General features: G+C 45.5%; 1 long non-coding RNA gene across 1 annotated transcript in view; it reads right to left on the bottom strand.

Moving 5' to 3' along the window:
* Positions 1-1,492: 1,492 nt before the first annotated feature.
* Positions 1,493-13,476, bottom strand: part of LOC308587143 — a 56,689-nt gene continuing 44,705 nt past the window's right edge. The window contains exon 5 of the long non-coding RNA XR_014008219.1: positions 1,493-2,090. This is a non-coding gene — a long non-coding RNA (uncharacterized lncRNA). The remainder of the gene's footprint in view (positions 2,091-13,476) is intronic.

Below are 13,476 nucleotides of genomic sequence, written 5' to 3'. Positions count from 1 at the left end.
TCTCATTTCTGTTTTCCACCTGTCAAGAAATCTGTCTTTCATCTCAGGATGGAGACAAATACCAGCTGGAATATATATATATTGCCTTTTTCATGGCCCGGCATAAGCTGGGTTGACATCTTATGAGTATGTATGTGATATTAAACCTTTTTTTTTTGCTCCAACAAGTGTCACGTTATACTGGTTTACATTGTATTTGCCATTTTCCCACTCATTCTCTCATTATGGTTGGCCTGAGAAAGGTATTGCTCTACCTTTTAGAATGTTTCTTACTGGCCAGAATACCTACCTTTGCTTTTTGTTCTCCTTTTACTCATGCTGATTCCTGGTGTGTAAACCTCTATTGAGTTGAGTAGAACCAATTGGGAATTCTATATGCTAATTTGGAAGAATTTGAAATCTACCCTGTTGCATTAAGGCCTGCCTAAATGTTATGCCTGAAAGCAGGCTTGCAGAGATCATGCAGTACAGTAGCTATGAAAATCTCAGTCCAAACATAAATTCACTAGGTAGCACTCATTCCCCATTTGTAAGCAGAAATTAAAACTACCACTGCTGCCTATTTTAGAAAGGTGCTTCCTGAACCAAAAACCTAACTCCTGAGGCCTCCTGCTCTCTCTCACACACAGAGTTTTACAGAATCTGTTTTCTGCAGTGTGCTCATGATACAGTTAAATCACATGATTTCCTGGGAACAGTAGTTTCTTAAAGGTGCTGGGAATTGTAGCTCTGAAAGAGGTAAACGACAGTGCCCAGAATTCTTTTGGGAGGGGAAGTCATGTGTTTTAAATACATGGTGTGTGTCCTATCATATGCTAGCACTGTCCCTAATTCGCATGGGGAATCTGTGCTTTCTGGTATCTGGAATCTGTGCTCCAGTATTGACCCTCCTTTGTTTTCTAAGAAGTTGAGGGTGAGTTTCAAAAATATTGAGATGCACTACAGTTCTACAGGCATCTTTCCACCCCATTCTAGTGTGCATGCATTAGATAAGGATCTCACAATCAAATACACACGCATACACGCAGAAATGCCGGTTTATGGATTACCTTTCACCCAGCCCCAGATGCCTGTCCCAGGTACTGAAGGTTGCTGAATGTGTTTGAAATAAGCTGTTCTGTAACCACCAGATGAATTGTGAGTGTAAGCTGGCTGGTCTTTTTACTTGCACATCTGCTTTGGGAGTCTGCGCAGGGCAGGCTTTTGCTCAGTAAGTTAATACCGGCAGAGAAGAGGTGGTCTTCACGACAGAGAGCGGAGGAGGATTGCTCAGGCAGCTATCGGTGGAATGCTGAAAACTCAAGATAAGGAACAGTGGAGTATTCCTGCTAAATGAAATTTTTGAGGATTTGCAGCACACTCGCGTTTATGGAAAAGGTAAGATTTGAAGAAGCAAAGACAATGGAGGGATTTTCTGAAATAAGACATATTATGAAAGGCTGAAAAGGAATAATCTTTCATCATCATCATTGTCCATTTATTAACAGCCTTCTAAACACCTGTTTCAATGTACACTAAAGATAATTGAAAACAGTTAAAACACAAAAACAGCCAAGGCAAAACCATACAAAACAGGCCCTCGTGGAAAATACCTATTTATCCAGCTTGGAAAACCTGTCAGGAAAAAATGCCTTCAGTTGTTTTCGTAAAATGCAGCTAGTGGGCACCTGCTGACAGGAATGCTATTCCATAGATCGGGGCAGCCACAGTGAAGGCCCTGCTCTTGAGTTACTGCAAGGGGGGTTTCTGAGATCTTTGAAACCTGCAGGCGATACTCTCCCACAGACTGCAGCTATCTACTGGATGTGTAAGAGATAAGGTAGTCTCTCACTTAACCTAGTCCAGAGCTGTATAGAGAGCCTTATATGTTAGTATCGACACCCTGAACTTAGCCCGGTAGCAGATTCGCAGCCAGTGCAAATCCTGAAAACAGAGTGTTTACACACAGAGCACATTGCAGGAACACAACTTGTGAGGTTTCTAATCCACGGGCAACCGGGGTCAAACAATCCCAAGCCAGGAATGGTGGTAGTTGTCTGTTCTCACAGAATTCTGCATCTCCAGTGAAAGAGTTGGATCCAGGAACATGCCTAGATATACAGTTTCCAAAAAAGAGAGAGGAAGAAATCAATAGGGCTCAGGAGGTTGAAGTAATATGTGAAAATTATATGATGACAGCTGTTATGTTGGCTATGATGGGATGCATCCTAACTGTAAGAAGAAGTTAGACAGTGGAATACATACCCTCCACCATTTCTCTGATGAAAATAGGGAAGTCCTGTTCCATAACAACAACAACAACAACAACAACAGCCCTAGCCACTCTAGGCTGCTTCCAACATATATAAAAACATAATGAAACATTAAAAAACTTCCCTAAACAGAGCTGCCTTCAGATGTCTTCTAAAGGTTGTATAGTTACTTACCGTATCTCCTTGGCTTGGAGGTCGCATAACTCCATACCCTCCAAGATTTCTCTGATGAAAATAGAGACATCCTAAGGAAAAGTGGGACATTCCTGGATCAAACCAGAAACCAGGATGGCTTCCGTAAATCCAGGACTGTCCCTGGAAAATAGGGACACTGGAGGGTCTGTGGAATATGGTAGGCAGGTAGGTTTTAGCTTTGCACCTTCAATAATCCGAAGAAAATGAAGTGCAAATAAGCAAGTTTGCCCTGTGTTCATGGTTCTCTGTATTGGTTCTCTGCATTGAGACAGGGCTGAAGTTAACATCCGCAGCAGGTGGAGATGCACGGTCCCCAAAATAAGAGCTTACAAAGAGCCTTGCTGGATCTGGCTAAAGATCCAGAATTTTGTTCTCACAGTGACCTGCAAGCAGGAGAGGAGTGCAACCCTGTGTGAGGACGCTCAGTGCTTTGCACTGTAGCACAAAACCAGGAAACACATACAGGTACTTTCTAGGCATTCTCCCCTCATGCCGCTACAATTGTCTGAGGAAGAAAAGTGAGGACACGTTCACTAGCCCTGCCCCTCAGTTGGATGCTCATTGGCCATGAGCACCCTCTGGCTTGGGTGGAAGACCTAGGAGAAAGGTCTGGCCAGGAGGGAGCCAGCTCTCATAAATAGGCTCCCTGTGGGATTTAGGATCGTGATTGTACTAGGGTTGCAATATGTCCGGAATTTCTTGTGTTCTGAATTTTACTTCTAGAAATATGGCAACCCTAGATTGTAGAAACTCACAACTTTTCTTGTTTAAAGCTACCATATCAACTCGGTCGTGAATGTGGGTTTTCCCCCCATCCCCAAACAACATGCCCAGATATATATGCACATATATATATTAAAATTCATTGTTATTTCATTAGAATTGACTGGGTAACATCTTCTACATATGTAATTTATGTTTCAAAAAAAAGGTGGATTTTAAAAAAAATCAAAAACCTTCACTTTCTATTCATACACGTGGAGCAAGACAGGTAAAAAAGGGGGGAGGGTTTATTAATTTGCAATAAATAAGTTTTTTTCTGGACCACAGTCAGTAAATAATGATAATCTGAAAACAAAAATTATAATTATCAACATGATTTCCTAAGAACTCAGTGAATAACTTATTTACATTATGAACATATAGTGGATTTACAGCAGTTTAAATGCGTTGTTTCCCCACCAAAGAATTTGTGCTGAGAAATCTTTGCCACTGTTCCCAAACAAGCCATTGTTTCCATACAGGAAGTCTAAGGATTCCCTAGAGTCAAGGGATGAACTAGTACATGGGTCACCAACCTATAGCCCAGGGGACTTGGCTCATGGCGACCCCCGCCACCTGCTCTTACCGGCGCGGCACGGGGACCCACTTCCAGGTTGGAGGAGCACCGGAAATAGCTTGTGTGCATGCGTACAGGCCTCCTCCTACCCGGATGTGCACCAGAAATAGCATGTGTGTGCGCGTACGGGGGCGCGGTCCCCTGTCCGACGCACAATCGTCGCTGGAGACACCAGCCCAAGGCAAGGGAAGCTTGGAGACCTCTGAACTAGTATTATGAACTTAGCTTAGGCCAGTGTTTCCCAACCACTGTTCCGCGGCACACTAGTGTGCCGCGAGATGTTGCCTGGTGTGCCGCGAGATGTTGCCTGGAGGGAGGCGGGCGAGTCGGGCGGCGAGAGGCGGGGCGGCGAGGAGAGGCCGCCCAGCGCGGGGCTCTCGCCGTCTGCCTGCCTGGCTGCCTGCGAGCTCGGCGGGCAGCGCCTCCGTCCGCAGCGCCCGCCTCGCGGCTCTCATTCCCTGCCCCTGCCAAAGCTCACCCAGCCAAACCGCGCTCTCCTTCCTGCCTCGCTTTGCTGCCTCCTCCCCCCCCCACCCCCAAAGCTTGGAGGTTCCCCGGCAAGGGGGAGGGGAAAAAATTGAAACTTACACTTTCGTGCGTCTCTCCCGGCGTGACGCTGCGCGCTGACGTCACGGGGCTGTAATGGTGGTGTGCCTCGAGATTTTTTTCATCAAACAAGTGTGCCTTTGCCCGAAAAAGGTTGGGAAACACTGGCTTAGGCCACCCAGCCTACAGGCAGAAAATGGAATAGCACGGTCAAAAATTGGCCAATATGATTGGTTAGCAATGTTGAAGCCTCTAGCTTGGTCAGACATGATACACAGGAGTCTAGCCTTGTGTCCTTGCCTGGTTCCGCATGCTGCACTTCAGCAAGCATCCAGCCCTTAACTCTCCCTGCACCCATCAGCATTTTTGCTCCCATAGCCTACCAAATCATTGACTTCCAGTACAGACACCCACAGCCTCAGCCTGATTTTGACAAGCGGGACATGCTGGCACATCCAAAATGGCAAAATTGTGAGTAAGATGTCCTCCCTCCGAACCGCTGAGCTCGCATCGTTTACGAACGTTAAAACTGACTTCGGAAATCTTCCAGCTCCACATACAGAGCAGGAATCGTATGATTGCTATTTCCTGGTACAGCTCCTGTGCCAGATAACTTACTCAGCTATAGAGCATTGATGAGCAATTATAGGCTTTTCGCTTGACGCAGCCTTCTCCAAACACATAACCTTATATACATATTTCCCAGGCTTGCCATCAGATACTCAGAACACACTCATTCTAATTGAAGTCATTCAAACGGAAATAAAACCTCCATACACAGTGTAATAGAAGTTGTAATTTTAACGTTAGACATTTCCTTTTTGCTTTACAGGAAAGCAGTGCTAAAAAGCTTAGATGTTTTGAACAAAAACACTTGCATTTGTATAGGGTTACATTTCTTTCTTTTTTTCTTTTTTACAACAGAATAGAAAGTATGCATGCCGGAAATATTTGTCTGCTGCTTTTTCTTTATTTCATGTCTGATGCACCACACCTATCGCGGGCCCTTGAACTCATTCTTACTTTGGCAAGGGAGCATTTGTCAGCACTGGTTAAAATGCCCACTCAACTCTTGAAAAAGCAGAGTTAAGGTGCATTCAGGAGGACAGTCTTTCCCGAATTACTCCATATGCCCATTTTTTGGCAGTGCTGCTTTGCTTATTTGCCAGCCACTCTTGTGCCTTCCTGCGTACTGGCAAACATGCTGGAAAGCGAAGTTGGACTTTGAGTTATGGGCAGGGAAGGGGGACTTTATTTGCTTTGTGTTTTAATGCAAACATATGTAATCCACCCTTCCCAAATCAATACAGGAACCAAAACATAGCTATCCTTCTTTAGTGAGTTCAGGCTGGGCTGCACTGGCACACGTGACTGCATCCTTCAGCATAGTCCTCAAGTGTCCTGATTTTCCCAGGACATCCCAGACTTACAGAAGCAATCCTGGCTTCTGATTGGATCCCAAGCTGGTGCTTGCAGCGACTTATACGAGACCAGCTGACTTGTACGAGAGCATGGCACCAAAAGACGTGCCTATGATGTATCCCAGATGAACAAGTCACAGAGAAAGATGAAACGAGCATAGGGCTGCTAATCAGATTTGGGGATTACTCCTTCTTGGGTGTCAGACTTGGGTAAAATTCAACATCGAACCCAATGTGACTTCCAGGAAGCCACCAGGTAAGTCCAGTTGCTGTAGTGACAGGAAGGAACAGAGCAAAGCAGTGCTGAAGTTACAGGACAAAGGGTAGGGGAGACCTTCCTGCCATCCACAACAATCACATGCCCGTTCTCCTCTGGTTGTTTGGTGGTGCCAACTAAGCACCCCCTCCCCTATTTTTTTCTTGTTTGTTTCAGCTGGACAATTTTAGGAAGGAAAACCCTCAAGTGTCTTTCTCATTAACAGTCAAGATTCTAAAAGATATAGACAGAACACGATCACCTCCAATATTTCCTTACGTATCTGCAGACACAGCTAGCTCAATGCAGTCTCCGGAAGCTGAGGCTTGGGTACTGTGCTCCACAATGGGAGGGCACTATTTGCTGTTTCACCTCAGGTAAGAAAACAACATGCGGCTACCCCTGCTTCCCAAGCTGTTTTAGCCAGACCATGGCTCTCTCATAGCTTTCTAAACACTGCACCTCAGGGAGTCATCACAAAAAAATGGGGCAGTTCACACCCCTTGTCCTCTTTTAATTCAAGCACAGGAGCTCAGGGTTCCTAGACATTGAATATATATTCCTGGGGAAACTCAGGCCTGGGAGGCTATATGTGTCCTTGCAGCCCTCTCTCTGGCTCTTGAAAGTCCTCCCAGGCCACTCCCCCTCTCTCCAGGCCACTCCCCCACACACCCTAGGCCACACCCTCTTTGATTATTTTTGCCTTGAACTCTGATAACGCCTGCACAGAGGATAGAGAGGGGTGTGTGAGAGAGTCCGTGTAGAAATTCACCCACTTTTGCTTCTGCCCACCACAGGCGTGTGGCCCTCAGAAGGTTGCCGAGAAAGGGAATATGGCCCTTGAGTTGGCAAAGTCTGTAGGAGGAGGATGGTGCATCTTGCAGTGCCAAAGTGCTGGGTTCAAGAAGGAAAAACAAGCATGGCCAGACACCATCTTTAGATCAGGAACTTTGTGATCACTATATCAAACACGGCAGTTTAAGGGTCCTCTCCTTCAGCATAACAGCTTTGAATGAAACTTTCACACAATCAAGCTTAAAGAGAAACAGAGCAGTCCTCTTTGGGTGCGTCGCCTGACCATGCATAGGTGTGCAGGAGGCCAAGGGTTTGCACCTGAGGACTTCCGACAACATTCCTGTGTTTAGCAGCCCTCCTCTCATGACCCTGAAGTCTGGAAGTGTGTGGTGGAGCCAGCATAACAGAGCCCAGGGAGTGGTGGTAGGATGATGATCAGAGGGAGAAGAGAGAGAAGACTGGGAAGATGTGTCAAAAACTGAAGAGCTAACAGGGTTTAGTGAGCTGGGAGAGTCTGTGGCAGAGAGAAGTCCAGAATCAGAGGCACAAGCCAGTTCTGCAGAATGCACAAAAAGTATATAATTCTGACAAAAGAGACACAAAACTTTTGATTCCTGAGTAAACAGGGAGGGAGGCCAAGAGGCAGAGATGAGCCAGGCTGGTGAAGAGTCATTGGTGTCTCCCCCTGCTGCTGCGACAAACTCCCCTCTCCCCCTTGTCTCCCAGAACCAGAAGAGGCATGAAAAGGGCGGAGCAGTGATAGTGTGATGGCCTGGGATTTGGACTCGGAGGCTGAACCTGAGGGATCCCAGCCTGCACAGGATTCCCTGCCTCCAGAACCAGCTGAGCAGGGGCTGGGGCCTGAGCCTGAAGGGTCCTCACCTGTGCTGGATCCTCAGGTGCAGGCACCAGCTGAGTCTGCTCTGGCCCCTGAGGTGACGGAGGACCCATTGCCTGCAGGTGCTCCACTCTCAGCCCCGTCAGAGGAGGCTGAGGTTGCCTCTGGGTCCGGTAACCCTCCAGCCTCTTCTGAGCTGCAGAGGCTCAAGGCAGAGAGGCGGAGGGAACTAAGTTCCCGCAGGAGGAGTGCTCACCTCTAGGCCAGGAGAGGCGAGTCACCTGTGGACCGGGGCTGCCCTATGCCTCGGGGCAGATAAAAGCCAGCCAGCCCCAGTCCCAGGTTGCGGGAACAACATTATGGGTAGCCTGTTCCTGCCTGCACCCTGTCCTGCTCTTCTGCCAGAGCTCCTGACCTCACCCGACTCCCTGCCTTGGACCCAGCTTCAGCTTTGACGGACAGCCTCCATACCGCACCCTCGACCTTGGACTGGACTCGGACCTCGCCGCATGGTTAACCCTCGGGACCAGCACAGATAGGCTGCATGCAGACGCAGTATCTGATTGCTTGGGGAAAGCCCTGGTGAGAAGGAAACTTATCGACAGCTGTCAGGAGGAGGGTACTTTCATGGGGACCTATTGGAGATGAGCCATTGTGCTCATTAGGCCTGACACTCAGCCAAGTTCTGCGAATATGTGCTTTTGCTAATAGTTAACTCCAGCTCTGAACGTGTGATTTACTGCTGGATCGCTCTTTGACAGGTGGGCTCGTATGGGGACATAGGAAGCTGCTTTATACTTAGTCAAACTAGTATAGCTCAGAGTTGTCCACACTGACAGAAGAAGAAGAAGAGGAGGAGGAGGAGTTTGGATTTGATATCTCACTTTTCACTCCCTTTAAGGAGTCTCAAAGCGGCTAACATTCTCCTTTCCCTTCCTCCCCCACAACAAACACTCTGTGAGGTGAGTGGGGCTGAGAGACTTCAGGGAAGTGTGACTGGCCCAAGGTCACCCAGCAGCTGCATGTGGAGGAGCAGAGATGCGAACCTGGTCCCCCAGATTACGAGATTACCGCTCTTAACCACTACACCACACTGGCTCTCACCACTGACTGGTGGTGACTCTCCAAGTTTTCAGGGAGGAGGCATTCCCAGTACCACCTGGAGATACTGGGGATTGAACCTGCTACTTCTGAATGCAAAGCTATGGTTCTTTCTCCAAAGTAAACCAGCTTTAATTCTATCATAAAAGTTACCTGGGTGCTCCACTCCCCCCAGAATAAGCTCTCCCTCCCTCCCTCCCCACACACCCATTCAGGAAAGCCTTTGATGTGTTTGTTGCTTATAGCACTCTTTGCTATGCTAACATTTTCTTTGTTGCCTGCTCAAAGCATGTTTTCTCTCAAAGACAAATGACATGTTGTTTTCTAAATGTCAAGCCAGCCCATAAGATAGCTGTACTGAGTTGCTGGGGTGTGTGTGTGTGTGTGTGTGTGTGTGTGTGTGTGTGTGTTAAGCTGTACGCCTGAGTCCCTTCTAATTCATGTATCTAACAAGGATTCATTTGTTGGAATAGCCAGGCCAGCTTCTTGGTAATGGCCCCCTAAGTATGGGTTGTTAGCATGACAAAGGAAATGGCTCTGCGCTAGGGGGCAATGCGTGGGCCTCCCTCCCTCAACTGACTGGTACTTAGAAGGAGCTGGGCTAGAAGCAGGCTGCAGGGAGAAGCCTGAGAGGGAGAGACATGCTTCATTTCTGCTTGAATCCAAGGCTGAGGCCATGGGAGAAGCAAGTCCTTATGCTGTGAGCCCCTCCATCATAGGCTCAGGTTGTAGATATGTGTAAATATAACACACATCACAAAGACACCACAGTTTCATTCGAGGAAACCAAACCCTGGGTAAGCGCCTGGAACCCCTGGAATCTTGCACCACTCTGAAATTGTGGTGGTGTGCAAGAATATGTTAGAAGCTTTTAAAAAGAAATGGGACTGTCATGGTGGATAAAAGGAGTAAAGCATTTTTTTTCTGTAAGGGAGCATCCCTGGAAATGACACAAATGAGCGATATCACAATATGCGTAGCCAGGAGCTATATAGCTGAGTCAGCTTTATAGTTGTGGTATGAATAAGAAATTACGCCAGAATATCTGCTCTGGAGACAGTAAAACGTGATGGTTTGTTCTGTTCTTCAGACGTTGTACCAGTAATTTTTTTCATACATCAAATTTGTAAAGTAAGCAGGAATGTTATATGCATCTTAACAGGTGCTGCCTAATACGTGTCCGTCACCACAAGGTTGATGACAACACTGCAACAGATATTGCTAAGAAATGTATAGGTAACATGACCAGAAGGGAAATGCCAAGAGTCAAAGAGCAAGAGATCATTCTATGATTTGAGCCTTCAAGAGGAATGGTTTACACCAATGGTAGTGAATGTGGTGTCCTCCATATGTTTCTGAAGTAGTTTCCACCATCCCTGGCTCATGAGTTCACAAGGGTATAAATATTTCCTAGGTCATGATTTCTGCAGTTGGCATAATTTGGTGGAGTACTCTGTGGAACAGAAATCCCACCTTGGCCAAGCTGCTGCTGCTGCTGCTGCTGCTGCTGCTGCTGCTGCTGCTGCCTCTTCTTCTTCTTCTTCTTCTTCTTCTTCTTCTTCTTCTTCTTCTTCTTCTTCTTCTTCTTCTTCTTCTTCTTCTTCTTCTTCTTCTTCTTCTTCTTCTTCTTCCTCCTCCTCCTCCTCCTCCTCCTCGGATCTCAGGCTGGGATGAACAACAACAACAAAAAACCTTCTTTGTCAAGTGAGTTCTGAGGTTTACTTACTCCCATACAGGGGTGCCAACTTGAATAAAATATGGGGGGGGCAGGTAAGGCCCACCCAGCATAATCAATCGCATAACACAGTTAAATGTTTTATTGAGAGGGGCAAAGACTCCTTGGCCCCTGGGAATTGACTCCTATGCTCCCATACTGGTAACTGGCCAGAGTGACCAGACTGACCAGACCAGAATGGCTAACTGGTAAGCCTGTCTGTCAAAAGCTCACTGAGCCATGAATGGGAAAAGCTGGTGAAGTTAAATATTTAAGCCTAGGCCTATCTGCCCCTGTGTCTACAGACAAGAAGAGACCAGTAGCATTTCTCGAGGGGAGCAATGTGGTAGGTACCATCTATTCATGGGAATGAATGACAATAACATTTCGAAGGACAAACAATCCCTGTTTCTTACATGCCCCCTCTGTAGGATAGCACCTAGACTAGGGTGTAAAATATCTGCTGTGTGGTGATTGTCAGATCATTCTGGATATAAAATGTGGTTAGAATAATGCCTCTGTTGGTACACATGCCAGTAGCCGCATCGTTGCTCTCCTGTTCAACCTCAGAGCTGACATATGTCAGAGGAACAGCTACTGTTCTGTCTCTGACTAATAGGAAAGTGGTTCCTGGGGGAGCAGTTAAAGACAAAACCAAACCCTGTAAGGCCAATAATAGTCTTGTTCACAGATACCTTATCTTTTCGGATCCCATTAACATTTTGTCACATCTCCCCACATGATCACAACACAAGCCCCACCTCCTGACCCAAAGCATCTTTCCTTGTCTGCAAAGGCTTTTCTGTGGGATTGTGCCTCCCAGCTCCCATGCCCAGAAAACTGCACGGCTGGGATCCATGATCTACCTACAAGATATGTCGCTTCTGGGAGTGTCACGTTCTTGGAGCACACAAAGTGCATTGCATTGTACTATGGAAAATACAAAGCCTTTCTACAAGGAGTGCAGAATGGACTCCAGAATCTAGCCTTCAGAAAGTCTCATTTGAATAACAGCAAGCTTCTATCCCTTATTGGCTGGAAAAAATAGGCTTGAAAGATCCCCAGCTGAAATCTCAAAAGCTGGTGGCGTGTATGTCAAGAGGTTATCCATGTGGCCTCAGTAAAATGTATAGCTCTTTCTCCCCTTCCTTGCTACGAAAACCAGAACCAATTGTGCAAGGTAACAAAATACCTGGGGCAGTCTCATATTTTGAGCTAGAACTGAGAAAGGCTTGGTTTACTCTCTGTGCCGAATCCAAACACCTAATGGGGGAGTGCTGATGCTATGAGTCTTTCCATGTTATGCTTTGCCTCTCTCTATGTCTTATATCAAAGACCACACTGTCTCCAGCAACCTCCATTCCAAGGAAGCCAAACCTGAGGCAGGCACTGGCACCCCTGAAATCTTACTGCTTGGAGACTGTGGTGTGTGCAGAAATAATCAATAAAAATTGTTCAGTATAAGGGATCTTTGAAAATGTAGCTTTAATACAAAGGGTCTGGGAATTCAGGTTGATAAGATCTGTATTTTTTAAAAAATAAAATCCTTGTGTTAATCATAACAGCCCCATGAAGTAAATCACAAATATTCGGACTTGACTGCTAACATTTTGGTGTAAAAATGAAGTAATGCTGTCAGTTTCCTAAAGACTGGAGAAAAAGCAGGGAAATTTAAAATAAAAATAATTGGACATTTGACCTGTTTCTTAACAAGCAACATACCGTACTTCCTACACCAAACTATTGTTGTTGTTGTTGTTGTTAAAAATATTAAAGATTTCTTAGTTTACAAAAATAGGTGCACTGTCTCTTTTTTCAAGTTGTGTTTTCTACAGATCAGTTTCATTTGTTGTGAGACATTAGTGTTGCATACAGTATTAGGTTGGGAATAAAAGAGGGGGAAGAGGGGGAGGTTGGGGTGGGGTGGTAATGGTACATCAAACTATTATTAGCATTTTAATTTTTTTATATTGCATTCTCCATTTAAATCTCTCTTACCTTGAGACTTTACTGTATTCCTAAGGGGTCTGATGTATTTATGAAGCACCAAAGCTCAGGGTTTGAGCCCATGCAGGAAGTCCCAGGTTCACCCCTTACCCTCTCCTGGAAGGTTTGCTTGAGGACCACATCCCTCGAGGACCACATCCAGTCAGTGTAGACAAAACTGCTTTAGATGGACCAACGGTCTGACTTTGTATAAGACAGCCTTCTATAAATAACTACATTTCACATTGTTACAGCTTCATCCTAAGCATAAGGGTGATTTCTGAACCCTTTCTGTGAGGGTATGCCGCTCTCAATTTTCATATTATCTCCTACTGAAATAACAAGTGACTCTTTGCACTGAGCAAAAATAACCAAGAAGAGGGATCAGTCAAGACATTAACTGCCTCTCTGGATTTTTTTTTTAAAAAACCTAAACTAAACTGAAACAACAATTATTGCTAATAATAATTAGATTTAGGAAATATGTTGCTTGTCAAAATAACAGGTCAAATCTCCAATTACCCTTTTAAAAAAATTCACTGCTGGTTATTAAGAAGAAGCCTTCTGAAAACTGACAATGTTACTTCATTTTTACACCAAAATCTTAACAGCCGAATGTGGATATTCATTATCTAGTTCATAGGGCTGTTGTGGGGATTAATATAAGGATTCTATACTAACAATTAAAACATTGCCTTTTAAAGAATCCTTTCAAATATAATTAGCAGTAATGTCGTATAAGGCCAAGGTATGCTTTTGATGACTAGTCTCATGTAGGCAAGCTTCTATCCTGTCATCTAATAAATTTGATAGAATCAAAACTTTGCTGTCGACATGCCTTGCCTGTCTCTCTTCCCCTCTTTGCCTGTCTTTGAGCTTCTGTTTTCTCTGCTGTCCCTTCTTATTTCTTAAGACACTTCTTAGCTGCCGGTTAGATGTTAGTGCCAAGTGACATGCACAGCCTTAAAAACAAATAATTTATTCTGAAGGTTGGCCATTCTGTCGCATGTTGTGTTGGGCGGATGCTGAATTG

Source organism: Podarcis bocagei (assembly GCF_964188305.1).
Source record: "Podarcis bocagei genome assembly, chromosome: 5".
NCBI lineage: Eukaryota > Metazoa > Chordata > Lepidosauria > Squamata > Lacertidae > Podarcis > Podarcis bocagei.
This window is presented reverse-complemented; position numbering and strand designations above follow the sequence as displayed.